An 11,178-nucleotide genomic window follows, 5' to 3' on the forward strand; every position below is an offset into this window, starting at 1 on the left:
CCACTTTTCTTTGATCTTCTTGACCTCTTCGGTCAGCACATTCCTCATTAGTTCTTCAGCTTTCTTAAGTTTTTCTAACCCCCACTTCGCGAAACACCAATCTGTCCATTCTACAATGTCTTCTAGAAAGCACCTTGCACTCGTCACATGATCTATCGCTTCTTTTAACTTACCCACTTTGACATACGGTGGGTTAATTAAACCTCTGATTCTCTTCTCCTCATCCTCTATCATTTCTTTTACAATATTTACGGATAAGTGGAGGCTGGTTACTTGTCTTGAGACGAAGTCTTTTGTCACTGCATACCTCCATTCCTGTTCAACCCATTCTACTACACTCAATCCATCTACCATCCAATACCAACTTCCCATAAGATCGTTGTATAAAGCTGAAGCTGCTGGCATCTTCTTGTTTGCTTATTCCGTAGAATGGGTTCCAATGGCCAACACTGTTAGTTTTATACTCAAAGCGCGAACGTGAAGGAAAACATCCCCTAAAAACATAAAATTGATCTTACCTAGATCATGACCCAACAACGCGCGGACGTGAAGGAAAACATCCCCCTACTTTCTCATTTCATATAATAAAACCCTAACTATACTCTTCACATACGCTAAGAAACCCATAATCTACTATTCACACAAACATACCTGAGCTCTTACAAACACAAACACACAAACACACAAACGCATACCCTCACACTATCTTAAAAAAGAGTTAGTGTTTATATACACACTACTCTACCTACACACATTGGCAAGTCTATCGTTATTTCTTTTCTAGAGTATTGGGTAGCCCTGAAAAGGGCTCTTTTTTGAACTCCTGATGCACCTATCTAATGGTTGCACCGTCCTGGCCTGGCGCCACACACGCATCTTCTTCCCCAGTCTTCTTTCACCTTTCTTCTGGGGAGCGCAGAGGGAGGATGATTCGCTTCAACACCCCAATCCTCTGTCTCGGAAATATTGAACGACATCCTCTCTTCTCTTTTCTTTTCCTCTTCTTCCCTCTCTCTTCTCTCCTCCTCTTCCTTCTTTACTCTTGCTTCTTCTACTATAGCCTCCGCTGATAGTTCGTTTACTATGCGCCTGGCATATTCCAGGTGCATCTGGAGTTCTAACAGTTTCACTATTCTGCTATTCATTCTTGTGTTGATCAATCAACAAGGGTAGCTTGACTGCCCAGCGAGTTTCAATTTATACTGAAAGCGCGGACGTGAAGGAAAACATCCCCTAAAAACATAAAATTGATCTTACCTAGATCATGACCCAACAACGCGCGGACTTAAAAGAAACACTCACTTTTTTATGCTACCCATCACTATTGTAAAATTTTTATAAATCACTTCAATAGACTATCCACATACACAAAGCAATCCAATCTAACCCCAAATATATACCTCTAACAGCCAGAAAAAACTAACATCATTTTAATCTACTATCCACACCAACCTATTTTATCACTTACAAACACAAACACACAAACTCATACCCTCACATTTTTTAAGAAAGAGTTAGTGTTTATTTTCACACTACTCTACCTACACACATTGGCAAATCGATCGTTATTTCTTTTCTAGAGTATTGGGTAGCCCTGAAAAGGGCTGTTTTTTTGTTTTTTTTGCTATGGCATTCTTTTTTAGTTTCTAAGAATGCGATGTCCTCTGAGGATAGACTTTCTGGCGATAGGTCTGCTTCTTCGGAAAGAGAAGAAGAATTCTTTGGTGTCGATACGACAATCGACAAAGCCTCTGTCAGCTTCAGGTTGCTGCTGCTGTTGCTGTTGTTGCTGCTGTTGCTGCTGTCTCTGAAGTCTGTACTTCTCTGTCCATTCTTCTTTCTCCCTGTTCATTTCTTCTCTGAAGAGCTCTTCTATCAGGTCTTCAGTGATTTTTAACATTCTCACATTCTCTATTTCTTCTGGTTTCGGTATCAGACTGTGTCTGACCCTATGCAGATTCACGTAGGCTTCGTTGAGCTTAGCTAGTTTGGAGCACATCTTCTTAGGAGGATGAGTCGACAATGGATGGCTAGACTGGGAACAACCCGGTTCTTAAAGTTAAAGCGCGGACGTGAAGGAAAACATCCCCCACACGGTTTTCGAGCCGCAACGTTCATGAGAGGGATAGTAAGAAATGAAAGAGCATCAATCCAACATTCTTATAGCTAAACAAACCACAAAGGCATTTTTTTCTAAACACAACATTTTTTATTCAAAAAATCACTTAACACTAAACAGCAACATTTTTAACAATAATCCAACATGATAACATCAAACAATTTTTTTCAAATCACAAACATTTTTTTCTTCAAATACAATCTACTTTAAACAAGGCTGACAACGTTGTGAATGAAATTGTGATTTCCACTGTTGGAAATCATTAGGCCATTGATGGACACTACGTTTCCTAGCTTGAGACAAAAGATAAGCATAATGGTCACAAAACCATCGATCTACTTTCACATCGTTTCTAGCAGAAGAACGAGGATCGAAATGAGTCACTAAATGTTCTAAGGAATAGCCCAGGCTGCGATGATGCAGAAAATACACACAATATTGTCCACACACCAAGGAATCTGTGCCTTGTAATTTCACGTTATTGAATCGGGTGGTTTGAGCATTTCTTCTCATAAAGTCGATGATATCGTCTTCCAAAGGGGGCAATCCGTACGAATCGAAATATTCCACACAGCCTTCTTGAGGAAAGTAGACGGCTACCCAGTGGGTTCCTGGGAGATGACTGTCGTCCGTGTTGATCACGTAAGCTTGATGGTCTTTAGGTTTGCGATGAGGGAGTTCATCTTTAGCACAGACGACAGGATTCCAAGAAGACGTATACGAACTGTGGTTCAAAAGGTAATAAAGTTCCCAGGTATCCATTGTTTTGTGTTTGTTTTCTTCTTCACAGGTAATAATACGTCGTCAATTCGATCCTGACTTTTTGCTTGAAAATGTCTGACGAATAAACGGTTATTCGTTCTGTTTCCTCACTCTGATTCAGGAGAGCTTCGATACGATGGATCTCTTGAGTGGTTAATGCTGGACAAGAATGTTCACGCAAGTCTTTATACCACTGGTGCAACACGTCTTTGTTCGAGATGAGACTCCAAGCTTCGTCCAGATACTCGTCCAATTTTTCTTCTTGACTTAACATTAGGCATTTATCGTGTTGAATTTGACTGGGATGATCGTTTTGACATCCATAGCAATTTTTCTTGATCAATTCCGTTATTTTGTCGACCAAGTGTTTGGCAAAACAGGAGACTAAATGGGCTTCTTGTTCTGGCCATCTCGACTTCATCATGATATCTTCTTCGTCTTTGTCTTGAGATTCTTCTCCTTCCACGGTCTCCTTACATTCCATCTCCAAAGTTTCTCCACTAGGTAAAGAGGGATAACAGTCTTCCATGGCTTTCTAATAATCTAGAATGACTTCTCTCAAACTGTTGATTTCTATGGTATTATCGAATTCTGCATACAGGATGACGTTCACTGTCGCTGGTAGTTTATCTGCAAACTGAAGTTCCACACGAATCTGGCCAGATTTTATAGGGTGGAAATGTCCCTCGTCGCTGCCTTGGTCTGGAGTGAAATCGAAAGCCCACAAAGCATAGCCTCCTGCATAATCGTCATACTCAATGCCGTGACTGGTGTTGGTTCCTAACTGACCGGTGGCTTCGTACAGGGACAAGTACGATCTCAAGTAATTCATTTTTTTGGAATCAAAGTCAGTTTCGAAAGGTCGGGTACACAAGGTCTTGCCATCACGACTGACTTCGACTTTCTTCACTAAAAAGTGTTGAAAGTTGAAAGGATTTTCTTTGAAGGCTCCGTTGAAGGCTGAATTCGTCACCATACCAAGGATCAAACGTTTGGGTAACTGTCCTTGGAACAGATGATCTTCGGTTATGGATTGCAGTCCAGCAGAAATGGTGAACGTTTTCACTTCCACACGTCGGATGGGATACTTGGCAGTCGTTCTGCTCAACGTTTGACTGATGTCGTTACCCACTTTGGGTAACACTTCTACGCGTCGTACGTAGAGTTTGGCCTCCTGGATTATGCTTTTAGGAGCCTTAGCAGGATCAGCAGCTATCAAATGGAAAGCGGCACTGCTGCGATTCAGTCTCAAGCGGACATTCACCCCGTTCAGCAAATATTTCTCTTGCAACCACATGTCCAAATGCAAACGATCCATCAGTTCTAAACTTTTCTTGTCTAAGATTTTGCTTTCTCTTGCCTCAAAGCCGGAATTGCTTCCATCTGTTTTGTCGAACTTGTTCGCTTCGTCAGCTACCCACAGCACGCAGGCATTGAGATGACTATCCTTGGCATCTATTCCGTACGTCAAGAGATTTTCCAAGTAGGCACGGTAAGGGTAAGTATCCATGCTGCTGCTGACTAGTTTGTTATTCAAGTACAAATCCACTGAGCTGAACAAGGAATGCATGAAATTGTTGACGGGAGCTATTTCGTCAGCGTCATCTACTCCACTATCATCTTTTTCTAGAACTTGGACTTTCAAGTACAAGTAACTGCTATTCAGATCGATGTAATCTTCAGGCTGTCCCTTGATTTCAAACTCGATGGGAGCGGAATCGGTCAATGAGGAGACGGGATGAAATTCGACCCATTGGGATTCTTGCATCGTCATCATGGTGGGGGGCATGGCAAACAGATCCAGTTCCGTCTTGGAACAGGCGCAAGACTCTCGGTGCATCATTTTGTTTTGTGTTTCAATAATCGAAAACGTCTAAGTCTCGAACGGTTCTTCTTTTCTTGGCCTTTCTCGCTTGAAGTCTGGTGAAAGGGTGTTTTCTTCTTCGTCGTCTCTTTCTGCCTTGTCCTTGCTGAATGCTTGACTCGGTAGCGTGCAGGGCATTTATAGGTGTGTCTCGTCGACCCAAAATGTCTTTGCCCGTTTGCAGCAAGACATTTTTACCTGCCCTCATGAAGGCTTCTTTAGGGTTTTGTTTGTCGATGATGACATTTTGGAGAAATTCTTTGCCTTGCGTCAGTGCCGCATCTTTCAAGGCGTGCAATCCTCGTGTCACCATCGGTTTTAACACTGGGGCCACCGAACGAAAGGCCGATTTTAACATGTCTCCTAAACCGTGTCCTCGCTGTTGAGCCACCCCTTGGTACACTGGATACATGACTTACTTACGAGTCGTGAGAGAACCGTTTTCGAAAATGGAGTTTCACCGTGACTTTTCCTTTGGTGAATGGAATATTTTGTCCCAAATCTCCTTTTATAGTAATGTTGACCGTGTCCAAATACGACTTGCTGACGGGTAAATAGTGAGGATGGACAAATTCGCGGTGGACGTGGTAAGTGTTTCCACCTTCCTCGTCAGCGTTTGTGGCAGAATCCACTTTGAAAGGAATGACACGCAGTAACGGTACGGAGGTGTGTCCCACCACGTTGTATTCCACTACATCGGAGTACACAAAGATCAAATTCAGTCCTTGGTTCAGTTCTACCGGGCTATTAAAATACTGGCCAAAAGTCACGTTGTCGTGAATGATGGGTAATTCGGGTTGTGTTTTTTGTTCTAATTTCTTCCTCAGCTCCATGTTACCGCCCAACATGTCAAACAATTCAGGACAAAATTCAATGCCCACGATTTTACTTCGCTCAAATTTCATCAAGAAGCGACGAGCTACTTTGTGGTACTCCATGGTGACACTTTTGTTCTTGACAATGTCAAAAGCTTTCCCAAACACGCCATTAAACTTGGAGGCTATGGCGCTGACCAAATGATGACCACTGAAATAATAGCCTGGGAGAATGGACAAGTGGTAGGTCCACGTTTTAGTTTTGTCATCATAGTCTTTAATGTCATATATGGTTCTCTTATCCAACTCCTGTTGCAATTGCTCGTCATAAACTTCCACCTTAAACCAATTTTGCTGGGCAATGACATTGTGGACTTGGGTCGGGTGAATCATTTCTACTAAAGCCACTTCCCAATGGGCTTCGTGATCTAAGGGGATGGCTTGAGGTAATTTGGCCGTGTAACAGCACAACGTGTTGTTGGGAAACACCTCCATGGAACTGTCACTGGGTAAAGTTAAGTAAAATTGGTTTTGGTGACTCATAATTCCAGAGTTCTGTGGCTGTCCGATGGGTTAGTGGATGTCAGAGGCGTGTCTCCGCCCAAAATGGGGTTCTGGTTGTGGTTGGAGTGGTGACTGGCACTGACACTGGCACTGGACACAACGTTCCCGTTCGAGGAGAATTTCAGGGAGGGATTGGGAAGTAGGTAACCGATGCAACTGCTCAATAAAATGGTCCACAATTGTTTGTCTCCTTGTTGCAAACTCAAATTGGCGATGGCTGCCCCGATGACAATACACCACGAAGATTTGGCAGAAAAAGACGATTTGCGTTTTAGGCACACGTTCTCCGCACCACACCCACAAGGGTTGTTTTTGTAAATCTTGCACAGAAGAACTAGGGGAAGAAGGACTCGTCGACGTAGCTGCGTCTGATGTGTGAAAGGGCATGATGGTCACTTCTTCTTTTTATAGTCGATGACTTGCGAAGCGTCGATCCAAGAATCGAAACTGGGTGGATATCCTTTCCAACGTACTTTGACTTCTTTGACACGTCGTTTGCCCACTTTACGGGTTCTGCGTTCGAGAATGCTTTCGATGTCGTACACGTCGTCTTCTTTTTTGGTGACACGTTGTAACTCGGGCAAATAAAACGTTCCTTTGAGTACTTCTCCGTTCATGTCTTCCAATTTATAGACGGCAGGATGACGGCCATGTACTCGTCCAGTGACGCGAAACAGTTCGGTCGTCCAGTTAGGTAAGTAACCTTTGTCGAAAGTGCGTTTGGTTTTGCCAATGCGCACCCAATCTCCTACGGTCAACTCTCCACTTTTCTTGGGGACAGCCCTCCTCGAGGACGTACCGAACAGGCGCTCAAACACCAGCACTTCGTTGTCGGGAGTCACGTCTTGCGGGGCACGTCCGATGCTTCGATGGTAAGATTGGTTGTACGCTTGCACCAGGTGCGGTAAGATGTCGATGTACTTCAGAGTGTGGTGATGCGTAAAATATTTCCACATGCGTTCTTTCAAAGTGCGTTGAAAACGTTCCACGATGCTGGCTTTGGTTTCGGGATTCTCGGTGGTAAAAAAATGAATGTCACGTTTCTTTAATTCTTTTTGGAAAGCTTGGTTCAGAAATTCGGTGCCTTTGTCCGTTTGCCATCGAAGAGGGCGACGACCGCTTTGTGTCAACACCCGTTGCAGGGCTCGCACTAACTCGCTGCTGGATTTGGAAGTCAAGGGTACGACCCAGGCAAATTTGGAAAAGACGTCGATGACACAAAACAAATATTTGTAACCACGATTGTAGCTGGCCAAATGAGAGACATCGGCTAAATCGGCTTGCCATTGATGATCGATGCCTTCCACTCGGGTGCGACTTCTGGCAAACTTGCGTCGAATGGGTTTGTGTAAAGTGTAGGTAGCTTGTTCTTGTAACCATCGTTGCACTTGAGGTAAACGGAGACTTTTCAGTCGCGTTTTGGCAGCACGATACAATTTTTGAACTCCTGCGTAACCTGCAGGATGCGAGGGATCGTAGTAAATGCTAGCTAAGACTTTTTCCATTTTTTTGGTGTTGATTGGTGTCTTAATAAGGCACCCACTCTTGGAAAAGGCTACTCTTTTTCTCTTGGGGTATTTTCTTGGATTGCAAGGCTTTGCGTGTGCGGCCAGCAATAGGTGTCGAAGAGGAGGAGGATGTCTGAGCAGGGGATATCGGTTCTTGTTTCACTTCTGTCTTCACTTCTGTCTTCACTTTCTTTTTCTCTTGTGAGGAAGAAGGGGTGGCCATCATCTTTTTAATCCATCCAATTCTGGAGGTAGGTGGTGTTGTTAACTTGCGTACTTTTTCTGGTGGAGTTTGAAACCCTTCTTCTTCTTCTTCTTTTCCTTTTTCTGTCTTGGTCACGGGTACTGGTGGTACTGGTACTGGTGATGGTGCTGGACTTTCCATCAAGGTCTTAAAATCTTTTAGAGTGGGTAAAGCTGTTTCGTCTAAAGCTTTCTGGTGAAAGAGTTGCAGTCGTTGCAAGAGTTGACCGTACTTTTGCGATTTTTCTGTTTCGGACAAATCCTGGCGATCCGGCAAGGATTGCAATTCGTGTTGTAACTGGGACATCTCGCTCAAATTGGGATTGGGAGGTAAATGCGGGGTGCGTTGTTCTTGCCACCGATGGTATTCCATCCATCGTTTGTAAGGCACTAAAGCTAGTTTTCGTCCTTCCATGGGGTTGTCAGGGGTGAATTCTGAGATCTTGGGACTTCCGAAGGCCTTTTTATCTTGCTCCCACCAGTCCTCCCAACATGGTTCCCAAGACTCCTTTCAGTATGGGGCCTAACAAGAGAGGTAAAATGCCTCCACGTTGGACCAACATCTTCTTTTTTTGACGAATGGGAATTTTCTTTTGAACCATTTTCCGAAGAACGTGACGATGTTTGCCTAAGCATTGTTTCTGGTGTTTGGACAAAGGGATCGTGCCTTTCAAAACGTTCAAACAACATTCGCACACGGTATCGATGACCTCTTTGGAGGCCGTTTGAATGAGTTTTTTTCGTAGGGGTGGAGAAGCTTTGGACAGGACAGATAACAGGTCCCCATGTTTGGCTAAACGTGGTGGTAGTCCTTTCCTTTTCTTTCCTTGGGGTTTTCTGGAGGGTGACATCTTTGAGTCTTTAGGAGCACCTAAAAACACTGATACCCTACTCGGTCACAGGCCTTTTTTATACTGGAACGCGTCGCCACTGATTGTCTTTACGTTTTATCAGTTTGAGGACAGGCATGACACGTCGTGCAGGGGTACGTAACGGACTAAATCGAGCCAGTTCTTGCTTGGACAAATCCAGTAAACTTTGTAACATGCCCGATCTTTCTTGAACTTTGATTTTGGGAGAAGGTACTTTGTGAGCAGCAGCCACTGCCGCTAAATTGGAAAGTCCTGCCACTGGGGAAGTTCTTTTGGGGGTCATCAACGGAGAAGTTCTTGGTGTAATCAACGTCTCCAAGTACTCTTCAGTTCCTGGTGACATCAACGGAGAAGTGGACAAACGTGAGGCTGCCGGAGACGCTGTGGCAGGTCGTGGCTTGCGAGTGTAAGGTTGCGTCCTGGCCGAAGTGCCTCTCTTGCGACTAGTTTTCTTCTGTGGACTTTTCTTTTTCTGGGCACTTTTTCTCTGTTTCTTTTTCTGGGGGCTTCTTTTCTTTTTCCGGGGTGATGGTGGTGGTGTCTGGTAAGAGGAGGGTCCTGCCACTGGAGAAGTTCTTCTTGGGGACTTGGTCTTTTTCTTTTTCTTCTTGGGGCTTCGTTGAACTTTTGTCTTAGGGATAACTTTGGGGGCATTAGGATCCCATCTTAAGAGTGAGCGAATGATGACCCCTCCTAGAGTACCGCTCCCTCCAGGTTTCAAAATGATTTGTTTTTTGGTTTGAGTGTCGATGCGGGGATCGGCCAGTTGGACCAAAGCGACTTTGTTTCGATCGAAAAAGCGTTGGGTTTGATGAGGAATCTGAATGATTCCTTGGAGTAATTGACGTGCCGTCACCGTGAACCATCGTAAGACTTCTTTGAGACTAGCTTCTAAGAAACGAGCTCGTGTTTGTGGATCTTTTTCTCGGCTGATGCCATACAAGGCACGAATCAATTTGACCAGAAGATGCGACTGAAGGGACGTCATGTTCACACTGTGTGAGACAGACGAAAAAGGGTCTGAGGTTTTTATAGATTTTTTTTCATGGGGAGTGAAATGAAGTCGAGGACGGAGACGTGTACAGGACAGGCCCTCCGTCTTGGCACCAGTGGTGAAACAAGTGGGTACGAAATCGCAAATCCTCGGGGGTCGTAGGTTTCAAATCGACGAGTAAATAGGCGTGTGGAGTTTGAGTGGCATCGTCGTACGCCTGAGTCAGCCAAGGCGTTCCTAACTGTTTGGCTAAGACTTGCACTTGCGATTTATCTCGAGGGCTTTTAAACAAGACCACGTAATGCGCATTGAGACTGATGGTGCGATGGGCTTTACTTTGTTGAAACAAATTTTGGGTGATGTAAACGACACTGGCATTACGGTGATGCCCTTTGCGCGTGAACCACAATTTAATTTCTTCTTCGTCTTCTCCTAACATGTCGTCGAAAATGACCAAATGGGTTAGACGGGAGTCAGAGACGATGCCATCGTCTTCTTTAGGAATGCCTTCCACAAACACGATGGAATCGCCTTGACTTTCTCGCAAGAGGTTGTACGCCGATTGCCACTCTTTGTAACACCACACGATCCGTTGAGGGGGCCGATCGATCAAATGATGTTTATGTTCGATCAAACGTTTGACGAATTCGGTTTTGCCTGAACCGCTAGGTCCAGCAATGAGCATGTTAAAGGGATGGCGAAGATACAAAGCCTCCCAACTGGCACGATCTAAGTGTTCGTCGATGACTTTGACAGTAGAGGAAGAGGGAGCAGAGACAGCAGAGGTAGCCATGGTATGAGAAATGTCACTTGTGACACGAAAAACAAACAAGACAAGAGTTTATATACTTTTTCAGAACACGTTTATTGAATGTTTCAAATATGAACACGAAAGACAAAAATACATACAACCCAAATAGTGATGTACAGGAATATAAAACACAGCAAAGCGATCAAAGTGGAATATAAACAAGTGTCTGTACAACATGTTTTGGGTAACCAAGATGTCCTAGGGACAGTGTGTAATGTTCTTACAGTCTCTACATGAGGTATTGTCACACAAGTGTCCTCCCGGAATGACCTTTCAGGAATGTCCATGACAGTTCTGTCCTGAAGCGAGTGGTTGTTCTCGGTGACGGGTTCTTCTGGCACCGTCACTAACACGGGATGAAAAGTAACTTTTTTCCTTGAACAACTCTTGTGCATACTGGGCCACTTCTTGGGTCCAAGCCTCAAAACCCCCCTTTTTCCAGTCACGAACATCTGTCCAATGAGGGTGTAAGTCACAAGCTACACACACATCGTCATACACGTCTTGGGTCGCTAAAAGTTGACGAATCTTTTTTTCCTGTTGAGGTCGAGAAGTATCCAGATGAAAACGCAAGGCTTTGAGCAAAAGGAGTTTTTCGTGACCATTTAAGGCCATGGAGGTGGTAA

The sequence above is a fragment of the Sinohyriopsis cumingii genome, chromosome 4 (assembly GCF_028554795.1).
Source record: "Sinohyriopsis cumingii isolate HCF-2022 chromosome 4, ASM2855479v2, whole genome shotgun sequence".
In the NCBI taxonomy this organism is placed as follows: domain Eukaryota; kingdom Metazoa; phylum Mollusca; class Bivalvia; order Unionida; family Unionidae; genus Sinohyriopsis; species Sinohyriopsis cumingii.